Consider the following 26,111-nt stretch of genomic DNA (forward strand, 5'->3'; position numbering starts at 1 on the left):
AGAGGGATGTTTATGGATCAGCTACAGTCACTTTGACTAGCTGGTGGCATTATTTCACAGATACTGATACCTGAAGATTTCCATTGTAGCTGAGTCGGTGCTATAAGCTGAGAGTTGGGCTATTTTTTCTTTTCCTTGAATAAAAAGTGTAGTAGTTTGTATATTAGCTCACATGACATTGCATCATCAGGCCTGCTGATTTATTAGATATTCACAATGCTGTTGCTTGGCCAGTACTGGAAACTATGTCACAGACTTGTTTTATCAATGAGGAAAATGCATTTGTACATAGTTACATGGGTTTTTTTCAAAATTAATCAGAGGAACAGTAATTTTATGAAACATAATGCAGAACAGATTAATCTACTTTAATTGTGTTCTTGAAGTACGCCAGCTATAAAATCTTTTGAAAGGATTATTAATCAAGTTGATCAAAGGTGGCTTGAAGTACAGAATTCAAATATGAACACAATTACTTTCTATCTGTCTGTGTGTTTGTTGTAGTTTGGGTGATTTAAAAAAAAAATTAATACAAAAATGTGTCCCATTTTCCTTTTTTGAATTTTTTTTTAAGGGAATACGTCATTTCTTAAAAGCAGAGACACAAGAGGGCAAAACATATAAAATTTCAGATTTTGTAAAATGGAGTAAGTAGGGAGCATAACAACACAAGCAACTGAAACCCCACAGAAGGTTGTTGAACCATTTTTGATTTATTTTTAACTTTTTATCATATTTAATTTTTTAACTAGTCAAGGTGTCTCAGATAGTGCTGTATAGGCATTGCTGAAAACAGAAATCCTCTGTAAGAATCGAATAAGAAATATGACTGTGAGCAAAATGCCTCACCTATGATATGAAGGTTTGCTTACACTGCCGCGAGTTGTCCCTTGACAAATCCTTCTACAAACCATTATAGCTGTTGTGAAGGGACCTACATCCCGAACTGTGGTGTCATATTCATTTTCCAGAGGTAGCCAAAGAGTTACTAGGTGGCGATTCAGTCTGATCTTCAGCTGCCTACTCAGAGATAGCCTGTCTGCTTGTGAAAAACTCTCCAGGCTTAGCAGCATTTCCCCAAAGGCTGAGGCTCCACTTGGACAGCACTTGACTGTGATTTCAGAAGAGGTTGTACCAAAAGACCACATATTTGGCCCAGGGTATTTTCTTCCCTCAGCAAGGGGAGGCAATGTTGCTTGTTACTGAGGTTGAATTTTAGAGTAAAATGTTTGGCCCCAGAAACACCAATACACAGAATGACAGAATGTTCTGAGTTGGAAGGGACTCACAGAGATCATTGAGTCCAACTCTTAAGTGAATGCACCAATATAATGCTATAATAATACTACAATATATAGTAATACTACAATACTATAATAATACTACAATAATACTTTTTTTATTACGGAAACAGTAACATGAATATTGTGACCGTAATCTTCATTTAACACAAGATTTTAATTACATACTAATGTCTTAAGATTTGGGCATCTGATTGGAAACAATCACAACACATTAACATGCGGAGAAGGTTTTTCTGTTGACACCTGCTGTTCTCTCCCTGGCACTCTAAGGAAATGGTACCTTCCCCTTACTTTATTACAAATGAGAGACCAATACATCCTAGATACTGTGTTTTTTTCATCTGGATTCTCTTTCCCTTTTTCCATAGCTGCCCTGGGCCATGCTATAATGAGTCCTCTGTGAGCAACACTTGCTGATGGACTAGCCAAAGATGACCTGGTAGATCTGGTCAAATTATTTGCCTTTGCATCTCCTTGTTTGCAGAACTGAGGAGCTGCTTCACCTCTTTGCTTAGGACTTGCCTGTGTCCTCTTTGAATCGGAGTTAGAGTTTCAGGTTTCTTACTTATCAGACTTGCTAAACTTTCTTGGATCTCTGCTGTGATCTGGCCTGATATTTCTGTTATTAATGACAGTCTTGGAAATCCCTTGTGATTTCCTTTGTGAACTTGACAGTTGCTTAATTAAATTGTGGGGAGATAAGTGACATGTCAGTATGTTTAACACATCTGCTTTCTATTTTATGGGGAAAGAGGATGATGGTGAAGTTTGTAGACCTCCACCGTAGATCTATACATCTATAGTTTAAAATTGCACTGTGTATGTGTTTGGATAGCTCACAAGTATTTTACATAGTGTCTTAAAATACATGTGATACTGCAATACCAGAAGGACTGAATATTTGCATAAGATGACAGAATAACTCAGTCGTGTTGCCTAGTCTTCAGCTGTGAGAGTGATACAAACCAGCATGGGTGCATCCTACCATTTTTTTGGTCACCACTAGTTTGTTTTGATTGCTTCTCAGTAGGAGATTCAGGGGAAATACGGTGCGTAGTGACTGAGGAAATTAAAGTAATTCCTGAGTGAAAATATGACATTATATGATGGTATTATCCAGATGTTGTTGTCTGTTAGTGTATAGCCAGAAAGAGCCCTACCCACTAGCCCAAAGTGGGTAGAAGGTTTATAGTAAGCATCTGAACTACATTAAACATCAGCAATCAAGTACACCCCTGTTATCTAAGGAGTCAAACTTGTTGAATGTCACGTTGGCTGTATGGAATGGGAGAAATGCAAACTAAGACACACTTCTGCTATGTGTGGAGCTCTGCTATGAAATGCGTTTATCTGAGCTGTCAGCTGGCTGGCTGCAGTGTTTGGTGCTGTTCACACAGCTCAGCCAGAGTGTCTCTATGAAACCTGTAGTGCTGCAGCATCTTATTAAAAGTGAACTGTGTGTGTTCCACATCGCACTGAGGCGCTCAGCCAAAGGCTGCAGTGAAATAAGAGGTCAGGTTCCCACTTCTGTTTCTTACTTGGATGGGATTAAATGGAGCCATGTGGGTGTAAATGTGGTGTGATGGAGCCTGGGGTCTCTGGGGTGTGTCAGGGCCCTCTGGACTCAGAGCCGTTGCTGGCAGGTCAGCATTGCTGATCAGACACTGCTTGTTTGGCAGCAGTAGGGCATTCACTTGGCTTTTCCTCCAAGTGGAGAGGGAGTGAAAGCTGTTCCTCAGTCAAGTGCCGTCAGTCTTCTTTCCTTGTCATGGCTCAGGTGGATGTGTTGGTGAATGAGACTAATCTTTCTTTATATGGCCCAAGCAGTGTTTTGCCTTTTTATCTTTCTATCCTGTTTTAACCATTTCCAGACTTCATTCTCTTATTGCTGGCCAATTAATTTTTCTCCTCACTGCCTTCTCTACAAAGATTCTCCCATGCTCAGCAATTCTCGCTGCTGCATATCTGACCTACTTGTACAGCTCCCTTACTGGGTTTGTTACCTGCATGATACCTAGACTGTGTGTTGGCCTTTTCTTTCGTTTGATTTTTTGTGTGTATGTTTCTATGTGTCTAAAATGTATTTCTGCCTAAAGTGTTTCAATACCTCAGTAGTTTTCTTTAGAAACACAAATTTGAGTGTTGTTTCATTTAGTTCCCTTCCTAGTTTACTTCCCTGGATTTTGAGCTTTGCAATGATCTGCCTGAACAAGCCTTTCACTCCACGCAGCCTTCCCCTTCTCCTCATGGGAAAAGACCCTTTATTTCTTCCCTGAAGCTTCTCTGTGGGTGCTTGTTTCCCTGGCCAAACATTGGATTTTCAGTCCATATGCCCCTGCCAGTCTTCCCTGGCTTCTACTGCAGTGTCTCTTCAGCAGACATCTTGCTTTTCCAGCTTTTCAGCTGGTCTCCAATAAATCAGTAGCATATATTTATTTATATAGCATTACATGCTGGCATTGTTAAAAAAACAAACAACAAACCAAAAACAAACCACCAAAACAAACAGAAACCCACAAACCCAAAACTGATTCAGTTATTTTCTCTGTACCTGAGCATGAGGCAGGAGCCACTCCCTTTGGGTCATTTGTTCAGAAAATAATGGGATCACTATTACTTTGTCACAATATCATGTGATCTGCTAATCGAATGATTCTTTTACTGTATTAATAGCAATAATTCAAACTGTTAATGTAAATTTAAAAAATATAATACCATTTTCACGTGTCATACTGATGGGACAAAAGTAGCAGCTTGGACACTCTTCTTTGAGCTTCCATTTCTGCTCATGTGATAACTCTGTTCCAGTGGTAAAGTTCTGTAGTAACGTTTTAGGAAACTTCCAAGATAAAATGTAAGTTAAATAAACAAAAAAGAATTTTTGAAAAGCACTTCATTCAGAAAAAGAAAATAAATTTGACATAGTATGCATTTTGAGTGAGGTTCTTCAGAGAGGGAAAAATTCCTGGACTACTATGGAGAAGTACAGGAATGAAGCAACCACTGAATGAGTGAGGTTCACTTAAGGTGTGAAGTGAAAATCTGTGAGTGTTTTTTGTATGTGTGTGTGTATTAGCGTGCTTTTGCCAAGAACTGACTATTGGAATAATATTGTGGCTATAGCAGATTTTAAAAAAACCCCTAACAGTAAGTATTTGGTTGATAATTCTGGAACTGATACATTTTCTCAAAAAAGTAGGCTTTCGACAAAACAGAAAACCATAAAAAATAATGCTTTTATCTGGAAATTGATAACCTTTCTTGTTAAAAGTAACAGCAAAAAGATACAGATAAGGGATATTAGAGGAAAATACGCATTTTCTAAGTTGTTTTACTCAGTGAATTTAACAGTAACTTGAGTATAGTTAGTTTCGCTTCGCAGTTTCCCAAGGTGAGAGTAACATCTGAAAAAACCCCCAACCACATGCTTATAAGATTATAAAAACTGGTGCAGGGAGCTCGGAGGCATGAGTTACTACTTTTAAAGTCCTCTGTTAAAAACAAGGCTAGACTCCATATTGATGGAGTCCTTTTAAAGGCAGTGCCCTTTTAATCAGCAAACAGGTCCTCTGTGCCTCAAATAATTAAAAATAGAGCAAAGTTTCTGAACAAGGCGTCTGGCAGAAGCGTCTGTACTTCCATCTGTGCATGATTAGCAGAATGTTTCATGATATTTAAATAGCACAAGCTTTGCTCTCTTTTTTATTATTTGTTGTGCTGAAGACCTGTTTGCTTGTTAAGTGGTCTTTTTTGAATAGTTACTGGCAAGGAGTCAGCTTGAACACACTGCAAATGCCAAATTGTCCCTTTTTTTCAGATAGACGCTGCCCTTACTGTTGGGTTGTTTGTTTTTATTTTTTTTTTTTTTTTTGATGGGAGTTTTACCACAGCTCTCACTTGGCGTTTAAATTTTCTTACGGACCAGTTCATTTCAGAGGGAGTTTAGCATGTATTTATGGTCCCTGCCTGTGGGCTACGGTTTCACTGATAATGGCAGTTATTTTCATAGCAGTGTCGCTCGGAGGCGCGTTGCAGTGCGAGTACGCACCAGGGTGTGCTTGCAGAGTACGCGTCGGCTCAGCTCTGCAGCTTCTGTCGGCGGTGCTGGGAGCCGTGCCTCTAATCTGCTGTGCACACTGCTCCGAAGCCTTACCCTTTCAGTGGGGATGTAATCAGCCAGGCAACAGCTTTCCAGGCGGTTCCGAGGCCTTAAGCTCGAAGGGACTCCTCCTCGCTGGCAGTCATTCAGCGTCGGATTGTGTGCTCCTTGTCTCTGGCTAGCAACACGGCGCTTTGCAGATGTAGGCACTGATTTCCCTCCATACTAGTAAAGTTTTTGTGTGTGTGTTTTACAAAGCCCTGTGCAAGAAGGTATGGAATGAAAAGAAGCCACTGTCTGGATGCTGAGTGCATTGCTGTAGCTGGCTGAGGGCAGTTCTGTTATGTGCGAGTGCCTGGTTGTTGGGAGCAGGCAGGCTGGCAGGGAGCTGAAACACTCATGTGGGCTCAGAGGTCCTTTGTGGAAAGCCAGTATTCAGTCTTTGGACAATCTGTGTTCTTGGATAGGCATGGAAAATAAGAGCTTTTGTGGTGTGTGTAAGTGGTATTTACTCTGTAGCTAGGCTTTTTGTTGCTGTTTTTTTTTTTTTCTTGTGTTTGAGAAAAGCTGTGGTGTGTGATGTGTGAATATTGACCTGGGTCATCTCTTAACTTCAGTTGAAGACTTCAAAAGAAGTTGTGGTTACTATTGAGAGCAAAGCTGCTAACATGACAACATAAATGCTTATAAACTCTGGGTGTTTGTACCTCAGAAAAAAATACTGAGAAGCCTCGGCCGTGGAGAAACCTGTCGTGAACCTCCACATAGGGTTCATCTCACCTCACTTACTTAGTCCTGTGTTACCTACGGCTGTCTGTCATGGTGTTTCTGGCCCAGCTTCTACAGAGCAGGGTGCTCTGTGGTCTCAGAGCAAGTTCTCCTCAAGAGGATTGTATCTTACGTGGGCAAATTGTTGGAAATTCAGGGGGGTAGTGGTAGGACCATTTTGCAAATGCCTGCCCATTGCATGGTTCAGCTTCCAGGCACCCGGGGGGGCTAAAGATAAATGAGCAGGTACAGAGGAGTCTGGGAAGGACAAGAGAAGGAACAATCATATTTCACTGTAAAAGCTAAGGGCAAACATGTATGCCCATTCTTTCAGCTAGACTGCTCAAGTAATGCATGAATCACACTCACATCACATTGCTCTTGAAAACTGCTAGTATTGGGCCCCCTAACAATTGATTTCTGCATAAATAAGAATTACTTCTAGACCTGATTCTCGATCTGTGTAGTTTGGTGGACCTAGTATTAGCTTAGTTCCAGAAGCAGGAAGGAGAAGGAAGACTTGGGATCATTTTAGAAGGGTACATGAAGTTGTGTTGGTAGGATGGCTAAACTAAGCCAAGCTTTGTGTTTTGCTTGCAGTATTTTTTCTCAAAATATACCGTAATGGGGTCTTTGGAACAGCTTCAGCTTATGTTGCGAATTAATTAGCATTAGTATGAATTGCATATTGTCTAACGGATTTTGTTTTTCTGTGTCTTCTGTTATGCTCAAGGTACTTCAAACACTTTAAAATAATGAGTTCAGCTGTAATAGTACTGAGGCTCTGTAGACAAACATAACAGTCCTTCCTAGTGCTACAGGAGATCAGATTCAGGGATGGTTTTGCTGATAGGAGTGGGAAGGATACTTGTTGTGATGTTAGTATTACCCCATCTGTTTTTTCTAAAAGCATTTGTGAGAGGCTCCTTATTTTGGCAGACTAGGTTTTGCTGTTTATTACTTCATTTATAACTCTCAGTGCACCGTAAACAGAATGAAGGAAAATTGCAGGGCACATTATTCACAAGATGTTGTTTAAACTTCATTGTTGCATTTCTAGCCCTGATGATTTCAGATGATGACATACTACATGAAAAATCTGGTAGCCCTAGATTTCCTGAAACAAAACAGAAGCTTCCTTTTATGGCCCTGCAAAAGCACATTGTAGCAAAGCAGGTAAACTGGAATTCAGCCGAAGATGGTAGTATCCTATTGATTTGTGTGAAAAAGTGATGATTCTGTTAGTTGTCTCCAGAGGAGAGGGAGTGCCTTGTATCACTCAAAAATAATTCCTTTCAGCTTACTGGCAAGAAGTATGGATAGCATCCAACATACAGACATCCCCAAGTACAAGGATTATAATGGAAATGTTGATGACCAGTCAGTATAGATATATTAGCAAGTATTTATATAACTCAGAATTGTTGACTACTGTGGACATGTTGTTTTAGGCTCCATTCCCACTGGCGTTCCTCCTGTTGACTTTTGGAGTGTTAGGATCAGACCCCCTTGGCTCAAATTTGGAGTGAATTAAGACTGAAAGAAGCATACACATTCTGAAATCACCCTCCAGTTTTGGAGGGAAGAACAGTGGAAATAACAGGCCTTTACAATGATGCTGAAGTACTTTATGGCATCATTAAGCTGTACACTGAAAATAAAGCTTTCCTTAAGATATTTTGGATATTTCATTTTGATCTACAGTTTGTAGTGTTCCCTGTTAGTGGAAGGCTCAGTCTGGTTGTTTTGCTTTCCTCTGTCATGGAGAAAAAGGTATCTAATTAACGTGCACCTTTCTGTATATGGATTATTATGAATTCATTATTTTGAGTTTGTACTATTATATAAAAGCTTCTCCAAAACTTTGGGAACTTGGTGGAAAGGAGTGACAGTTCAATGTGTTCTCATCTGTGCAGCTCTGATGCATGTTGCTTTTAAAGACACCTACATGTTACAATAAAAATACCCCTTATAGCCAAAGATGCGTGACCACAGTCTAGGTAATTACAAAAGAAACTCAACTAAGTACTGAAACAAGAAAAAAAAAAAAGCCAAAATATTTTTAAGAGCAGTAGAATCTATAAAGGACAGAATTACTATTCTATAAATATTAAAAGCAAACAAACAAATAAGCCCAGCAGTTTACTATATGTAAAAGTTGCTATCAGATAGGAAATATATGTGGAACGAAAGTCTGAAATACTAGATGCTATAAATTTGGTAGATATTCAGGGTACTGTTGTGCTTCAGAAAAAGAATAAATGTGTAATTTTGCTAGAAACGACAAAAGCAAATTTGGAGAAATGCAGGAGTACTTCTAGAAAAGCTGCAGCATGTGTAAAATGGCATGTGACTGGTGTAAGTGCTGTTCTGTCCCAAATAGGGCTGCTGAAATAGTAAGCAGGTAGCAAAAAATTTACTGTTTCATATTTCATGGATAATAATTGTTCTGACTGTTTCAAATAGCACAGGAAAAGTAGTGTCACAAACTTGACATTTGAATATTAATAATGATACTGAAACAGTTTCACCACAAAGAATGCCAGGACTGCAGGAGGTAGGGCAGCATTTTGATCAGATAAAGACAGAAGAGTTTTAAAGCCCTTCAGATAGGTTGAAAAAAGACCTTTTGAAAACTGGGGCAAAATTACTTTTCAAGATTGGACATTTTATATCCAGTTTTGGGAATATCTATACAGGTATTGTTGGAAGCGAAGAGATGTGTTCTGTCATTTATGTCTTCCCCCTTCCTCCCCACTTGTGATTTGATGAAGACTGTTTCAAAAAAGGCTAATAGCACAGGGCTACAAAGTGTTTTGGATTCACTTGTACAAATGCACGAGTGGATGTGGGTTCAAAGAAAAGAGCGTGGGGGTCTTTGGTATCCATTTGCCAACTTGCTTGAGGTGCACTGTAAGTTATCTTCTATAAGGCTGAGATTTGGCCATGGGTTGCTTTATGAAAGGGAGATCTTTCTTTTCTAAACATAAAGTAGGGCTAACTTTCCCTTTTTTCTTTAATAAGCAAGCTTGATCTCTCCATCACTATCTGCATATGAGTGTGTGCACAATCCATTACTGTAAGTTTGTTAGGACTTGCTTGGTTCTTATAGCAATATGTGGTGAGATCAGAATACAGCACTTCACATACAAATACACTGCAAGTTTCAGCCTAGCTACATGATGGAGTCCAAGGACTGTGTCCTCTTTGTATTCGCAGCGTAAGAAACTTCCTTCAAAGAGTATACAAAATAAAGATAGAGAAAGGTGAAAATTACTAATGATACTTTGCAAGCAGAAGAGGCCAGCCCAAGCCAAGCCCATGCAAAGGAACAGGAATGTTTCTGTTCTGTCACTCGCTGCAGTGCAGTGCTGGTGTGGATGGTCCCCCCAGTTGAGAAATCTCTTGGTGGCTTTTGGCAATCATGTTGTTATGTAGATGATTTGGTAAGTCACGTAGCTGGTGGTAGTGCTGATGGGTATGTTGCTTTCCAAAATTTCCTTGTCAATGGAGTACGTAGAGCACATTTTTGACTTTGTACGGGTAATGTAGGCTGCACCAGTTTGGCTCTGGCTGTTTAACTATGTGCAAGCTAGTTAAAAGAAGTTTTGTTTTTTTGAGGACAGGAAGGAAAAGTTTGTCAGCCTCCTTTCTGAAAGTGTTTTGGTAGTTCTGACCACTTTTTCCTTCAAAAATATATCTTGTGCTTTCAGACTCTTATTTTCAGATGTGATTAATGGTAGTTTTTATCTTTAGAATGCAAATGCAATTTTAGCATACTTTTGCACTTTATAATGCTTCTGTCTGCACAAACTGCTTACAAGACAAAAAGATAGATATGTATTCAAAAACCAACCAACCAAAACCAAAGTGCAGTTTACCTTCTGAAATATTTATATGGTCACAGCTGTAGGTGCTGCAACATATTTATGCCAAAGTGGCACTATTCTGCTTTGCCAAGTGTAAGCAGCTCCCTTTAGCTGTGTGTTGCCTCTGTAGGTAGAAGTCGGGCAGTTCACTGGAACCATGGCAAAGCCTTTGTGTCTCAGTGGTGGTAACCTACACGGGAACAACCCTTCTGAGGTACATTTTGCGGGGGGATGTTGGGGAATCACAAGTCCCTGCCAGTCGTAGGCATTCCTGTACAAAGGGTGAAAACAACAGCACTTATATTAAGAAATGCAAATCCCCTGCTGCCATGTGAAAACTGGGCAGACTCCTGACCCTGGGGTGATGCCAATGGCATTTTAGCCTGCCCCATTGAGTTGTTAAATTCGTTAGGCGTGATCTCATTTTCACAAAGGAGAGCTGGATAAGATAGTAACACATTGGAGATCTTATTCTCTGGGGCTGTGCTGTTTGTAAGGTGATTCACAGCATGTACAGAGGGAATAGAAAATGTTGTCTTGGAAGCTTTCCAGTGTGTTGTTATTTTGAAGTAATTTTGCCCAGGTACAAATGCTGGTAATTGTATGGGGAGCCTCTGGAGCTACAAAGAGTGGAAGGTGAACCTCCTACACCCTAGGTTAGCCTGTAGCTAGTAAATAACATTTCATTTTGTGGCCAGCTATTCACCCGAATATCTAGACCTCTGTTCTAAATAAAAAACAAGGTAACTAAATACTTGTGAGACTTTGGCCTGTTACAAGATGGGTTGCTGCTGCAGATGATTATATAGATCTATTTTACTGCCTGTTCCTAGTGTCAAGATTTAGAAAGGTGTCTTGATTTTTGAACTGTCCAGAAACACAGCCCAGACTGGGAGTAATCATATTGAAACAAATTGCCTTTTTTTTATATCCTGTACTTCCTCTATCTCTACAACTGTTTCCCAGAGTATCAGCTATATCTACTATCAGTGGCAGGAAAATAGGTTAAATGAATATATGTTTTTTAAAATTTTATACTATAGCTGCTCAAAGGAACATAGAATTAGATTGTTAATCTTTTGGTTTAGTGTCTGAACTTGCTTTCTTGAAGTTAGTGTATTAATGGAATTAGGATCAGACCTTAAAGGAATTGAGAATTACAGAAAAAAACCCTAAACCCCAACAGTAGTGTCTTAGAGCTGACCAAGTTGAAAATATGAATGAAAAATTGCGACATATGCCTAAACCTCAGCTAATTGTCATGGTGAATGATATAATCTTCCATAGAGCTGTGAGTGGCCAATGCGTTATTGTGCATCAGGGCCCTATTAATCCATAGATTATTGACAGAGCATATGGTAACTGCTTCAAAACATGCCATATACAACATGCTTTTATGTTTGTATTACTGTTTAAAACTACATTCTAATGTGTCACTGGGGATATATGTAGTCTTGAAAAAACTGTTTGCACTGTAGTATTTGCTAGCAATATGGTATATGGACAGGATATACACTAGATATTCAAATTATATATGCTGCAGAATTTGTGAATTTGCATTTTAAAATACTTGTCATTTCTGGAAATACCCTGAGGTGTAACTGTCCACAACCTTCCTCTTCTAAATAATTATTAGTATTTGCTTTCAAAGCTGAATCTTCAGCCAATTGGGAAGTGAGTTTGAGAACTAGTGATTTTAAAACCTTATAGTCAGGACTGTGACCCAGAAATTGTTTTTTAACGTTACAGCTGTACTGTTCATTAATACGTGCAAAGTACTGAAGCCTTTTGGAGAAACGGAGAAACAGCTAGGAAGAGATGCATGCAAGGCCAGAGAGCCTCATGCAATTCAATCTGGAAATGTTTCACCTGGCATCACTTGGCTGAGGAGAGATAAGTGGCTCATGCCTCTGGTCAGAACTGCCTGATTACATGTGAACCCTTGGGAGTAGGGGATTCAAACCGTGGGAGATGTCCTTCCCTGGGGGACATTTTGGAGACTCTGAGGGTGGGTTATTGGAGTGCAAGGGCTCTTTCATGTTTCACTGTGAAAGCTGGGGCTTCACGTGCCTGTTTGCTGTTCAGAGACTGGGAACTGCCTGGGTGCAGATGACCAGATTTTAATTTTTGCCATCTGCCCCTGCCTGCCCTTTGCTGTTGCGTTTTGATGAGGCTGGTTTGTATGTGGTATTTTGGGGGATTTTTGTGCGATAAAGAGTGCTAAGTAGTGATGTGCTTGGTACACCTGTACCTTAACTCCTGCAGGAATTCCACTAGCCTCAGTGATAAATTCATTCCCCACTTTCAGCAAAGTCCAGTGTGTTTTGGGTGTTTGACTCTCCTGGGGGCAGTGGTGCAGCTGTATCTCCTGCCCTTGCTCGACTTTTCCATGAACTGTTGAGTCTTTCCTGAAGCCCCTGGGGTCAGAGAGGGCCCTGTGCTTTCCCCTGGCTGCAGGGCTTCTGGCAGAACTCCAACACCCATGTCTTCCCTAGCATCCATGGGCTCAAGGCTGGCTGCTTGCCCCTGCCCTGCCCTGTCCACCCTTCTGAGCCCCAGCCACGCCTCGGTTCCTGCAGTGATGGTACATGGACATGCGGTGGGAGAAGTGTTCCCTGCTTGTGGGACCACGGTGATCCTACTGTGCTGGAGCAGCAGCTGCTCCTCATGGGGATTTCTCTGCTGCTCTGTGCTGCTGCAGGGTCAGGTTTTTCTTGAGAGCCTGTCGGTTCTCGATGCCAGTGGTGCAGCTGGGGTGTGGTTGAAAAAAGAATGAGGGATGTCAGGGCTGCCTGTGAGCCTGCTCACCTTACGCATGGTTTCAGGATACCCGGAAAATATTAAGCCAATTGATTGCTAAGCCTGGAGTTTGTTTAAATACACCCCAAATGTTGCATAATATCTATTACCTAAATTTTTCTGTCCTTTAGGAATGCTGCCCCTTTAGGGTAACTGGATACAGCAGTGTTGCACTGCATGTGCAGAAGGGCAGGGAACCTCCGTACAGGCTGTTACAGCCCTCGCTGGAGGTTGTGAGCAGAAGAGTGTTCCTGGCTACATGGGTTAATTGGTTTGCAGGGTAATGGTGATTTTTTTAGTTTGTAGTGGCAATAGAGATCAGTGACTGTGGTCTGTGAACCTGTTGGGTTGGAGCCTGCCTCTGAAGAGCAGGGACTCAAGAAACAAAGCTGGCTGTCAGCTGGTGCAGTCGCTCTGTGGTGGGCTTCACTTTTATCAGGGAAATTACCTTAGGGAGCTTGCAAATGGAAAAAGATTGAAAGCCTGCTCAGCCTTTCTGCAGGTGAAAAGAGATCATGAAAGTTATCTTTTTGGTATGCTCATTGTTTTTTAGAATATTAATTAAACGTTTTCATTTTCATGAAATTTTTTCTGCTTTTCTCCCATCCATTTTGAGTCAATTAGCATCTCTGTCCTTCTTTTTGACTATATGTGCAGTTTTTCTTATCCAAAATTCTTTATTGATCTAGTATAGTAGTTAAATGGAGTGACTTCTACAACACAGTAGAGTAGCTTAGTGAATGTATTTAAAAACTAATGTTTAACATACAGCATCTTCTGTAAAGCTACCAAACATTCTGTGAGCAGTGTTGTAGTTATGGCAGTTTTCAGAGAACTTGAGAGTTTGCTGGAGAAATCATCCTTTGGAATAAAATATTTTCTGCTTTTTTCCATTATGAAAGGGAATAAACTGTTAGTATTTGTGGGAATCCATCCATTTGTCATATGTTGTAGTAAGTGATAATACTCTGCTGGCCATTTTTGAGATACTGAAGCATGGAAGTGAAAAACCCCTCATTTCATTATTTAGATGTATGCAAATAATCCTTTTTTAATTCCCTCTCTTTTTTTGCACTATCTCTGACTGCTCTTTAAAAATTCCACTGCACCGCTAGTAGATGGGCCTGAAAGAGGAGAAACCATTCCTGAAAGTTCAGCCTGGTTCATATCTGAGTGTGCTGCCTCTCTTGCTTCATTGCAAATCCACATCAACGCACTGGCATGATAACGTGGAATGAGCTGCAGAGTCATCCGTACCTTTGCTTAACCTTGAGCAGTGAGGCTGGCGGGAGAGTGGAGAATGCTCTTCAGCATGAGGTTTGCTTAGAAATCTGCTGAGATGGGAGTAAATTCTTGCTCGGATGGGGACGACCTTGCTCCTGTCCTGTGCCCATTGGTGCTGTGGTGCAGGGTGACAGAGGAGGAGCAGTGGGCTGTGTCCGTGGGGCAGGCAGGAAAGCTGCCTGCCCTTCCTAGCTGTGTCCCCCTGGCATGGGCCTTGCCCACATGTGGTGGCAGGGAGGTGCCTGCCAGGGCGTTTGCTCAGGCAGTGCTCTTCATGCTAGGACTCATGGAGCCTTGCTGGAGTTCAAATGAACTGTGTAATTAGTATCATTGTAGCTTCCGGTCGGCCATAACAGGTACCAGGAAGCTGCTTCTGCTTTGCTAATACTAATACTAAAAAAAGTATATTGCTTTCCTACATGGACACCTTACATAGAAGAACATGCGGTGTGGTGTTTTGTCAGGAGACAGCATGAGCTCTATTTTCCGGTGCCACAACCAGCAGCTGTGAAATCTGCGTCAAAATGTTTTCCCCGAGTATCCTTTAGGCCATCTAGGGAAAAATACAGGTTGGTATGCAGACTGCTCATACCTGAGCTCAGAGCAGATGCCTGCTCTGGTCCTCACTGGTGGCAAGAGAGTTAGTAGTTGAACTAGGGAAGTTGATCTGAGCAATCTTCCAACCTGAAGAATGTGAGGTAGAAATGGATGGGAGGAACCGTAAGTGATATGAGGGAATCAGTAGGCTAGGAGAAGGAGGATCCAGTAAAATCAAGTAATGAAACACGTGCATAAAACTGCAGGACCTGAAGTTTGAAACAGTAGCTCTGCGCTTGCATGCTTGGCACAACTTTCATTTCTAATTTGTCTGCTTCCTTCAGGCTTCCTCTTGCCAGAGAGGTGGTCTGTGTTACTGCTCTCTGCAGCTGGAGAGTTCCTGGGCTTCTCATGCCAGTAGTGGCAGAGGGCCATAGCCAAGGGAGATAAGAGTCTTCCCTGTAGCATTGCTCTTGGGTGGGTGTGCTTGGCTGGTTTTCCAGATCATAGACTTCACGCAGTAGGGCATTAGAAATATTATAGGCTATTAAACCAACTGTTGGAACATTTGGCTGCACTAACTGCTGCTTTTAATAGAGTTCAGATCTGACATTTTTGGGACTGAGAGGGTTTGGATGTAAACTTTGTTAAATAGGTTTTGAAAAAGGAAGTTCTTTTATGCTTTGAAGGGGGGAAAAAAATTGAGACAGAACTGCAAGTCTCTTCCTTAAATCAAAGTTTTCTGCCTGAAATGGGAACAGCTCAGCAGAACAGTTTAAGTAAACATGGCCATAACTGCTTATCTGAGACATTGGCATCCTCTGTTTTTACTGTGTTACTTTTTTGTGGTATCCTGGCGTCTCTCAGTCACTGATATGTTTGTTCTCACAGCACCTCTTTCACAGGCGTATACTTTTGTGTCCATTTGATAGTTGCCACCATGATTTGAGGCTTTATCTGAACAGCTTGCTCCAGAAGCATACGTTTTCTGTTCCTTTACAGATGAGGGTTGACTTGCTGTCTGAAGAGTCTTCCCTGCCTCCAGCCCCGACATTGTCTCCCTTGTGGCTTCTTTATTTATAAGGGGGGAAAAATTAAAGGCAACTGTTCCTGAGTCATCCCAAGTTAGTGTTCAGCACAGAGCAGGATAAAATCTGGGTCAGAGATGGCAAGTGATGGATGATATACAGTTGTAGCTTGTGTGGGGGGCCAGTGAGTGTAGTATGGGAGACTTGCTGAAAATCCTGTATGTACATGAGAGTGCTAGGAGTTAGGCACTATCCTCTAAAACTAGTGCCTGAGTGTGGAATCATGGTTCTTCTCCTAGGTGGGAAAAGTGCTCTGTATTGTGAGAATGTTTTATTGATACCTAACAGTACACCTTGGGTGGGCTTTGCCTGTGTGCGTTAAAAAAATGTAGACTCGCACTGGGTCTTTTATCCAGGGAGCATTGCCACATGGAAATAACTTTTATGCACTTTAAGTGCTTCCACTGTAGCATTGCTTGGAACTTCATTATTAAAAATAATTTTTATTGAATGTAATATTTTACTCTTACAACCAGCTTCTAAAGGACCAATTTGTTTTAATTTGTACATGAACAGCAACAAAAATGTTTTAGTTAGAGACTGTACAGTGGTAATTTATTCAATAGGTCATGTAAAGTAGTAAAAAATTAGGTGATGTTTGATAGAGTACTTCTGTATGGTCTGTAAAATTCTTCAAAGTAATGGAAGAGTAAGAAATGAGAAGTGAGAGAACCTTTTTGGTTTTCCATGGGAATTAATGTGTTTTGTATATTTCTGAGGCTCTAGTATCTGTTCCTACTCTTTTTGGCTATGTTACGAGGAATAAAATCAATTAAAGGAAGAAAAAGAGAAAAAGAAGACTGCGCCTCTTACTCAGTTTTGTTGTGATTCAGACAATAGTGCATCAGGACATAGGAAGTGATCTCAGCCATATTTTTAGTATTATTTTTAAAGTGATATTTCGTGATGAAGTAAGTGTCCAAAATTTTAAAGCTAGTACACAAGCAGATTTAAGTATATTGCACTGTCTGTGTCTATCTAGTACATAAAGAGCTTCACAACTGTTTGGATCTGCTCTTCTTTCATAATGGGCTGCAACTTGTTTACTAATGCTTGAAAGCATGTACACATCAAATAAATCTCTGGTATTTGGGCCATAGTGTACCAGCATTATGCAAAGGGAAGATTAACCACACTCTATATTAAGCTATGATCCACTTCACTCTTGATTCCTAGCTATACTAAATCAACCAAACCATCAAAGAACAGAATTAGTGGAAGGATTCTTTAGACAATAGATTTATTTCCATGTTTATTTGTGTTATTGTTAAGAAAAGGGCAATCAGCAGAGCGAATCTGCTTGGGGCTCAGGGCATTATAAATTAATCGTAAGACATGCAGTGAGCTTTTGGGTGTGGAAAACCAGCAACAAATGCAAATGCTACACAGCTGAATCGTATGGTGTGTACGGTGTTGCTCCAACAGCTGAGAGGCAATACGCTTGCTTTAACTGGGGCTCCTGTTAATAGATAGTCTTTAGCAAGATTATATTGGCAAATCTGACACAGAGTGAATTCGCAAGAGTGACTCAAAAGACTTTCCTAACATGAAGCATCTTTAATGCATATCAATTTAGCTGTTTCCTGTTTTTACTCTGCTCTCTTTCAGCAAAAAGGTCAAGAAAAGCAGTAGCGCAGTGGCTGAATTTTTCTCAAGTGCTTTACAGCAGGGAAGGTGGGGGAACCTCATTAAGTGCTGTGTTATTCAGTAAGTTAAACTTTTTGTTCTTCAGTTAATTTATTTATTTTCCTGGGTTTTATTATTATTTTTTTACATATCTTATATATCAGATTAATTAAAATTACTTTTAAGGTATCTCCAGGCATGTGCAAAACTCCTCATCTTCACCTTTGCTTTTCCTCCTCCCCAGAGGTAGTCTTTTCTGTATGAAACCTGTTACCCACCTTGCTAGATATGGAACTAACACAGTTTACTCCACACTACTGTAACATGACTGTCTGTCTGCCCTAAATGTGGCTGATTGCTGCATTCTTGTTCAGAGAATTACAGTGTATATTGTCTGCCTCTTTCACTTTCCCTGCCCGTGTGTGTGCGTGTACCCACACACTTGAACAATGCCTTTTGTTGATGCACTCTGAAAGCCACCAGCTGCATTAATGATATTCAGAACCTAGAATGGGAGCTTTTGGGCTTTCCCTATGGCAGCAAGATGGGTATGTTTGATACTGCTATCACTATCACTGTAAGCAATAGAAAATGAGAGAACTGTATCCGTTTCTTTACAATAACCGATAGAAACAGAGGCATACAGGAAGATTTTCATAATGTAACTAGAGGTTCAGCTAGTGCTGTTGCCTTTCTACTGATTCCAATAGAAGGTCAGAGGCTTAAAAGTTAAGTGCTGAATATTCAGATAGCATTAAATTATGATGGCTTTTAAGTTTAACTAGCCTGAAGAGTGCTAAATATTTCCAGATGAGGCCAAAAGGACTTTCAGCTGGTCAGCAGTTTTCATGAATTAGCCTGATACTACTTCATTTTCTTGCACATCTGATATTCCTGCATTTTTAGCAGGTATGAGTTTCTTTGCTCACATCTTTTTATGCCTCATTTGCTAACTCTTCTGTTCTGGAAAATTGGCAGGATGACAGCAAGCAACTCCCTCATCCTTTTGTCTTAGGACTAATCCTCAGGGTTCTTTCTGATGTGTCTCCAGAAATATGTATTCAGCTTAGGCTGAATGCTGATTTGATTTGTAAAACTAAAATGTGAACAGTGCAGATCGCTTTCTGTCTCTTAAGAAGAAATCACTGTAGAGTCGTACATGATCAGTTCTGTAGTTTTGAACTCAGTCATATAAAATATGTTTCTAAAATACACATGTATTTTGTGTATATAAAAAGTACTATATGCTAAAACTCTTTACTGAATCTCTATGTTTGTCTTCATTTTGCAAACTTGGAGCTTTACAATTAACAATTAGATGACTTACATAACGGGTTGTGGTATTTCAGTGCTCTGAACTGTGCTTTGGCATGATAGACAGATTTTTATTTTGATCTCAGATTATATGGCTTGTTTTTACTTCAGTCTTTTTTTGTTTAACACATGATTTAATTAAGGTTTTGTTGCAGTGATTGATAGTTGCTTTATTTGATACCTGTTTATAGGCATTTATTCATTACTTTCTCAGTGTACTGATATTTGTCAGAAGAGAATGATATTATTTCTTTTGTCAATGAAAATGAGGCTATAAATTACTGTAATTTTGGGATACATTTCTGGTATGAGCAAACAGTATTCCCTTGGTGAGTTTTCCGCTGTGGAAAACTAGGTTATGCATAATATATTTTAGAAAAGACCTGTATTCCTCTGAAGAGGAATGGCACTGTGCAACTCCTGAAAACTAAGAAGAATCTAAATGTATGTATATTCTTATTCAAAGTATGCCTCAGCATCTGCAGTGTTCACATAGGGGACTGCAAGTGATTGGTTGCAGGTTCTGTGTGTGATTTTATTTTTTTTTTTTTTTAACCCTCTTTTGTAGGATGTGGGGTGAAGGGTTCAACTTTCTGGACCTTGGTGTAGTCACCTATCAGGCTCTTCCCAGAGCTGCCCTGCACTGCCACTGGTGTGGTTGTATTAGATCCCGAGGTGATGATACCTGAAGTCACCAAAAATCAAAATGAAAGTCACGTAGACTTTGTATTTTACTGACAAGTACAAAAGGATCTTGCAAAATTACGACTGGAGTAACCTGTGGGAGGAGGAGGATATGATGTATTCTTCCCTGCTAAAATCATAGCGTTAACATTCTTGGCAGCTCGCTGAGCTCCACAGTAACTTGTGGTTTACATTTTAAAAATGCACCAAATAGCATATACTGTTTAATTCTGTGTTGCATTACGCAACATAGTGCGATTGCCTCAGTGAAGCACATCTGCATTGCAAGAGTAAACTCTCTTGGGAAGCAAGCGCATCTTCCACAGAAGTAGGAGTGAGGCGTGGGCAGGGCATTGCTATTTTGGCAAGCAGAGGGAGCCAGCATTGGAAAGCTGCCTCATCTTTCACTTTCCATGGAACTTACCCTTTCTCCCCGTTTCAGGCACCAGCTACTGCCACTTGTTTCTACTAGTGGTGATGTGGGGCTGGGGATGTTTTCAGTGATTGATTAAAGCATTTATCAGGGTTTTGGGAGCCACTGTCTTTGGTGTCTGTCTGGTTTGTTTGTGATCCCTGAGCAGGATTGGCTGTTAGGATGTAGTAAGGAAACCAGTTAAAAAAAAATCTGAAACAGCTAAGAAACTGTTTTGATTTTTAAAAAAAAGCCAAACAAACCCACACCTGTGTGATAGTGTCATCTTTAACTGCTAAGTCAGCAGCAGTTGATGGAAAGCATAAAACTCCTGTAATTTTTATACTGTGTTTCGGTTTGCTTCTTCCAAGCCTCTCTTTTACTGGAAGCAAAGTTGGGCTCCTGCTGTCTCAGTTCAGCTAAAGTTCTTCCTGTCATCCTAAAGCTTGGTTATCAACCCTGCTATTTCTCTTATCAGCATGCATTACGTTTTTATGGCAGCATTTAGCAAAGACTTTCCAACAGCGCCTATGATGGTGTAATTGGACCTCCCTATTTGACAGAAATTACTCCCTCTTTAAAGGGGGAGTTCTGGATGCTTTCTAACACAGCTTTCTTTGAAGCAGGCTGGGTGTCTAGTCAGCTGGTCTGTAAATGTGGGTGCACAGAATTTCACCAGGCACTAGTCAAAGTAGTTATTCATAATTTGCTGTTAGAACTGCAAGACTGGAGTGAGTGAGATTCCCCGGGGGTCTGCCCTTGCTTAGGTAATACTCATTGTTTTCATTATTGAAATGATTGATGGAGCAGAGAGAGCAGCAGTTAAATTTACATAGGATAAGGAACGTGAAGGGGGGCTGCAGGCTCCTTGGAGGACAGGGTTAAAATTCAGAGCTGCCCTTGGCTAACTGGAGGAATGGTTTGGGAAAAAAAAACCAACAACAACAAAACAAAAAGCCCAACCAACCAGGACACAAGCTTAGAAGCACTGTACAGGGATAGAAATACCCAGTTACATGGGACAGGATGGGGGATGATTGACTCAACAGTGGTCCTCTTGTGAGCTGGATTTGGGCTGTGCTCGAGGCAATTTGGCCCGGTTTTGTTGAATGGAATGGTAAATAACCACATCTGGTTCCCAGACCACCAGAAAAAACCGGTCTGTGATGTGTCTGTGTCTTCTTTCCCCTGGGACCTGGGTTGCCAGTGCTCTGCTGAGTGGGTTTGCTTTGGTTCTGACCCTGGATCTGGTGACTGTGTAGCTCCACCATGGGTGCCTGCAGGGAAGTGCCCCAGCCCAACTCCTCCCAGGCCCGGTCCATGTGCTCAGGATAGCGCATCTGAGAGGAAAGGGGATCACAGACCTGAGACTGTGGGTGTCATACAGTCATACAAGGAACAAGGTTTTGCCATCCATTTCCCTCAAAATACCACTGTTTTGGGGGTGTGTAAAGAAAAAACATAACCCATCCACTCCATTCAGTGTTCAAAACGGCTTAACATCTACTTTGGGGCATAATATAATCAAGTGCCGACTGGATGGTGTCCAGGGAGGATGCAGGGAAAATGATCAAAGATTTGGAAAACATGACCTGGGAAAGAAGATGAAAGAATGGGGATTGTTTAGTCTACAGGGGAGAAGGCCAGTAACAGACAGATAGCAGTGTTCAAGTATGTGGAAGGTTCCTACAGGGAGGAAGGTAATAAACTGTACTGCATGACTGCTTGGGGTCAGAACTAAAAGAAATGGATTCAATATGAAATTGGCAAGACATAGGTAAACATTTAAGGAAGCTTTCAAGTGATAAGGATATTTTGGTGCTGCAGTTATTTGCCTTTTAGAAAGCTGTTGGAAACATCATCACTGGAGGTTTTTATAAAACAGACAAACTTCCTACAGGAATATTTTGGGCATTGCTTTGGGGAAGGAGGTGGAATACATGCATCTGATGGTCGTTTCCCAGGAAATAATGAAGATTTTTTTTTTTTTTTAATCCTGTGAACTTAGGTAATCTAATAACCCAGCAAATAACTCAGGAGATAGTGGCAATTCATTATTGCAACATACCAGTGGTAAATAGACAGCTGATTTATGCACAAACCCTAATGATGATATTATCCTTCTGCTCTCTGTTCTTGTTAAAAAAAAAATCTGAGTAAGCTAATTTTACTGGAACATTTCAGAAGGCTGTTCCTGTAAATATCTTACTCTATACAGAAATAGAGGAAGTGATTTGTTTGGCTCTGCTTATTGAAATATTGTGCAGATACTATCAATACCCATTACTGATTGTACATAGCATGGCCGTAGTAAAGCCAGCAGTACTCCATGAGGCATGGGGGTTTTACACTGGAGCGTGATGTTGTATTTTCAGCCTAAATGTTTGTGCACTTGTGTGCTTCTTTCATGTGGAGACGGGGAGCAGGCTGAGAAGAACTAAGCTTCAATTACCTCATTGCTATCTATATACATGAGTTATTCTTTTCCACTGCCTTGCTACATTAAGTGCATGAGGCAGCAATTGAAGAACGAACCTCAAACTTGTCCTTTGCTTCTTAAATCAAAAAGCCCCTTGGCAGCTCCTACAGCCACTGTGATTGCAGCTCCCCATGCATTTGCTGTTCAGTGTATGGGGGCGGCACAGAGGAAGGGGAGAGGTACTTCCCCACAGAGTAACCTGCTGCCTTGAGAAATGGCTTGCGGTGTCCCCGTGGATACTTTCCTCCTTTTTTTTTCACACTGGAGGATCACCTCCATGACTTTCCAAGTTTCTGCAGGTCCCCTGAAGCCTTTTAACTCAGTTTCTGTTATAGAACGAAAAAGTATTTTTCTTTTTGGAATGCAGCTTCTCCTGTTCTTGTTGCTATGCGTGCCAGGGAGGAGGAGGTCTGTGTTGCTGTATAGTCCATGAGAACAAGCTGGGTGGTGGAGGTGCTACAGGACACCCATAGGAGAGGTCCCTGAGCAGGTGGGGCCAGGCAGTTTGGGTCCAGGTGAGAGCAGCCAGGTTCCTTGTGTCCTGCTTAGCTCAGCCTCTGTCTTGACAGCCTTGAAGGATGTTTTGTCATGCTCATCCTGGGACTAGGAGCACTGGGGGAGGATGGTGCAGAGTCACCGTGTGCCCAGCACAGATTTAGCAAGGCTTATCGTAATCCTGGCCGTATCCACACTAACCCTGAGCAGTCAGACATCACCATGTGTTAATGTCCCCAGCCCTGCAGCTCTGGCCTCCCAGTGCTGTGCTTACGTCAAGAAACCTACTCCTGAGCCAGTCCTGGTGCTTCTGCATCTGGAGGAGATGGCCTGAGTGCTCAAGAGTTGCTGGCCACTGCCTTTTTGCAAGAGCTTCCACCTCCTAATCTGCTGCTATGCAGGTCTCTGTCCAGATTGAGTGTGATAACAAAATGAGGACACGTACTCACACGTGTACATATGTGCATGTATTTTAGACTATTGCCTTTTTAAAATTTAGAATAGTTGCATGCACTCATCTCTGTCCCAGTGTATCTGCTATGCATCAGAAAACTAGCATTCTTCATGATCTTGAGTGTCCCATGTCATGAGAAGTAGATGAGCACTGCTTCTCCCATGGAGGTTCTTCAGGGGATTTAAATGGCTGATTTCAATTGACTAAAATCAGCAAGCAGGAAAACTTTATTGAAATAATCAGCTTCTAAATATTGTTTTACATTTACTCTTTTTAAATATAGTCCTTAAAGAAGAGAATGCTTTCAGTATTTGAAGTAATTTCATTTATCTTTTTTTAAACTTAGACTACATTATATTTCTGCCGATGTTCCATCAATAATCTGGTCCAACAGTGGCCTTCTAGTTTCTGTATCTTTTATTTTAATCAGTGGTGTGTTTTCTGTTCACTGTTTACTAGATTAAAGTTTTGCATGTGACTTGTATGAGGCTATATTCACATGAAAATAAACATTCAGCAAAAATGCCCAAAAAAGAGATTCTGAAACACTTCTGTCATGTAACTAAAAGCTTCCTTAAAATAGGAGCCGAAAAATAGGAGGGGAGAAAAGAAAAAAAAATCAGCTTGTTTTGCATTAAAATTAAACCATTTTTAATAGGAACAGTTAATTATAGTTATTAAGCCAAATTTGGGTTTTGGTCACAGTATCTTAGAGTATGGCAATAATATTTCCTGAACTCTTGCACATCACTTCTGTTAAGAAATGATTTTAACTCCTATTTTCTTACTTTTACAACTTCCAGTTTGTTTTTTCTGTTTGAGCCAAGTATTAACTCAGCCTGCTAAATGCACTGACATGAAAGATACCCTCTCTGGCGTGGAAGAAGAATAGGCTGCTGCAAGCTGATGAAGGCTGTCAGTCAGTTCTGGTTTAAAAACTGTAGTTAGTAACTGCTAGCAGTTTTGAGGTTTGATTTTCTTCGTGACTTCAGCAGCAAACACAGCCTTCTCTAAAGGTTACTCAAACAAAAACCCTGAATTCGAATGGTTTCAGTAGATACAGCATTTGAATGTAATATGGCTTGTCACAACCTAGTTTAAAGTATGTCTTAATTTACATATGTAGATGCATGAGAAAGAAGTCACTTAATATATTAGCCTGTATACGAAAGGTGGTGATCCACCTCCAGTGTGCCCAGAGGGAGAGAAGAGGGTTGTGTAGCAGACTGAGGAGAGGAGTAGGGTTTGGAGCTTTACTGTTGTGTTCCAGTCACGTTCTTGGATCTTGCAAAAGTGACTCTGTCTTTCAGATTCACCCAACTGTAAATGAGGAACTGAGACTGAGGACTGTTCAGAGATTTTAGGAATAAAGTTAACAATTTTGTTATCTGATATGCTACATAATCTCTCCCAGGAAAAGGCAGTGATAGCTGTTGGTCCCGTGGGGGGCAGCAAGCTCAAGGCATGTATGGATCAAGTGCAATCACAGTGATCAGTTTTGGAGTCTGGCAGTTTTCTTCTCTGAGAGCTTTGCAAACATGAGCTGGAAGTAAAGATACTGGACAAACTAATTTTCTTTACTGGGTGTATGAAGGCCGGTTCTTGGAAACTGGAGAAGGAGTTAAGGATGTGGTGCTGAGATAAATCTTCGGAGAAGGGCATGAATGGAGGATCAGATGATTCCTCACCTTCCATCTCTCTTAGCCACGACTTTTTCTGTGCACCATTACTTGCATTGCTCCTGGTCAGAGTTCACGGATGGGAAGGAGTTATTGCTCCTGGCATGTAATGTGCTGGTTAACTCTTTGCAACATGAGCTCTGTGCTTCATCACTTACACCTTTCTCTTGTTTTCTCCTAGCTTGGCACCACCCATCCTCAGCCACTTTTGATGCAGGGTGTCACCCTTGCCTAGCTGTGTCTTTCATCTTGGGTTGGATGGATGAGTGCATCTGATGGGTCCTTTTAAAAGGTGATGCTCAGAGGTGTGTAAATTGCCGGAGGACTGTGACTGAGATATGTAGGAACCTTTCTGCAGAACTGTCGGTCATGTTTTGTCATCCATTTGTCACAGTTTAGTGGTTTCTGTGCTAAGGGCCTGAGAACCCTGTGGTGAGAGTTAGGTAGGTGCAGCACTGTGTCCAGGCTGAGGACAAGAGAGTTCTCACTGAGCTTGTGTCTGAGTTCTGATCACAGTTTGTCACTAATTGTGTTCAGGTTAGTCAACACTGTATGACCATATGCAAATTGCACAGTGATTTCAGGAATCATCTGCAGAATAAATAGACGCACTTGCATCTTGAGTTCAAAGAAAATCAGAAACTGTGAAATCAAGCAGTAAAATGGGTGTGAGGGTATTTCTGCGTGGCCAAGTACCTTCAAGGAGTAATGGAAAGATTGGACTGGGGAAAAAAAACCCTGTGTGTCAGCTTCCATGGATCTTGTGCATTTATTTATTTATTTGTTTGTTTATTTTAAACAACTTTACAGTAGACACTATAATCAGGAGTATGTTTGTTTGTAGAACTGCAAGGGGGAAGCTAGCACAGCGATTTGTGGTAGCAGACTGATTGACCGCTGCTGCAGCCCAGGAATGGCAGGCAGGGTGGGTTGGATTGCAGGAGCATGAGAGACAGTAACTGCAGGCAGCGAAGGGGGACCTTCCGTGAGTGAGTAAAGAATGGAGTTCCACTGCGTGCAGGCCAGAAAATACCAGCTAGTGAAACCTTTAGACAAGATTAAAACCGACAGGAAATGAAAACTAACTTCACTGTTTTTCATACAGGCTGACCACCCTCCCCCTTCACTAATGCTCCTGGTAACTGTAGGACAGCAGTTCCTCTACCTGCTTCTTGGAATACACACACACTTGGGTTAGAAAAGTGCATGACCAAAGTGCA

The 26,111-nt window shown here is 41.0% G+C and overlaps 1 protein-coding gene across 22 annotated transcripts in view; it reads left to right on the top strand.

The window, feature by feature from the left end:
* ATXN1 (ataxin 1) overlaps positions 1–26,111 on the top strand; it is a 222,030-nt gene that overhangs the window by 12,380 nt on the left and 183,539 nt on the right. For 15 of the 22 annotated variants that reach the window (XM_050308033.1, XM_050308700.1, XM_050309363.1 and 12 more), the window contains one exon: positions 17,357–17,455. The exons of the other annotated variants lie outside the window; for them this stretch is intronic. The gene's annotated coding sequence lies outside the window, so the exon portion shown is untranslated. The remainder of the gene's footprint in view (positions 1–17,356; positions 17,456–26,111) is intronic. 22 annotated transcript variants of the gene reach the window in all.

This window comes from Myiozetetes cayanensis, unplaced genomic scaffold (genome assembly GCF_022539395.1).
Source record: "Myiozetetes cayanensis isolate MyiCay16 unplaced genomic scaffold, myiCay2020 scf1, whole genome shotgun sequence".
NCBI classification, from domain to species: Eukaryota; Metazoa; Chordata; class Aves; order Passeriformes; family Tyrannidae; genus Myiozetetes; species Myiozetetes cayanensis.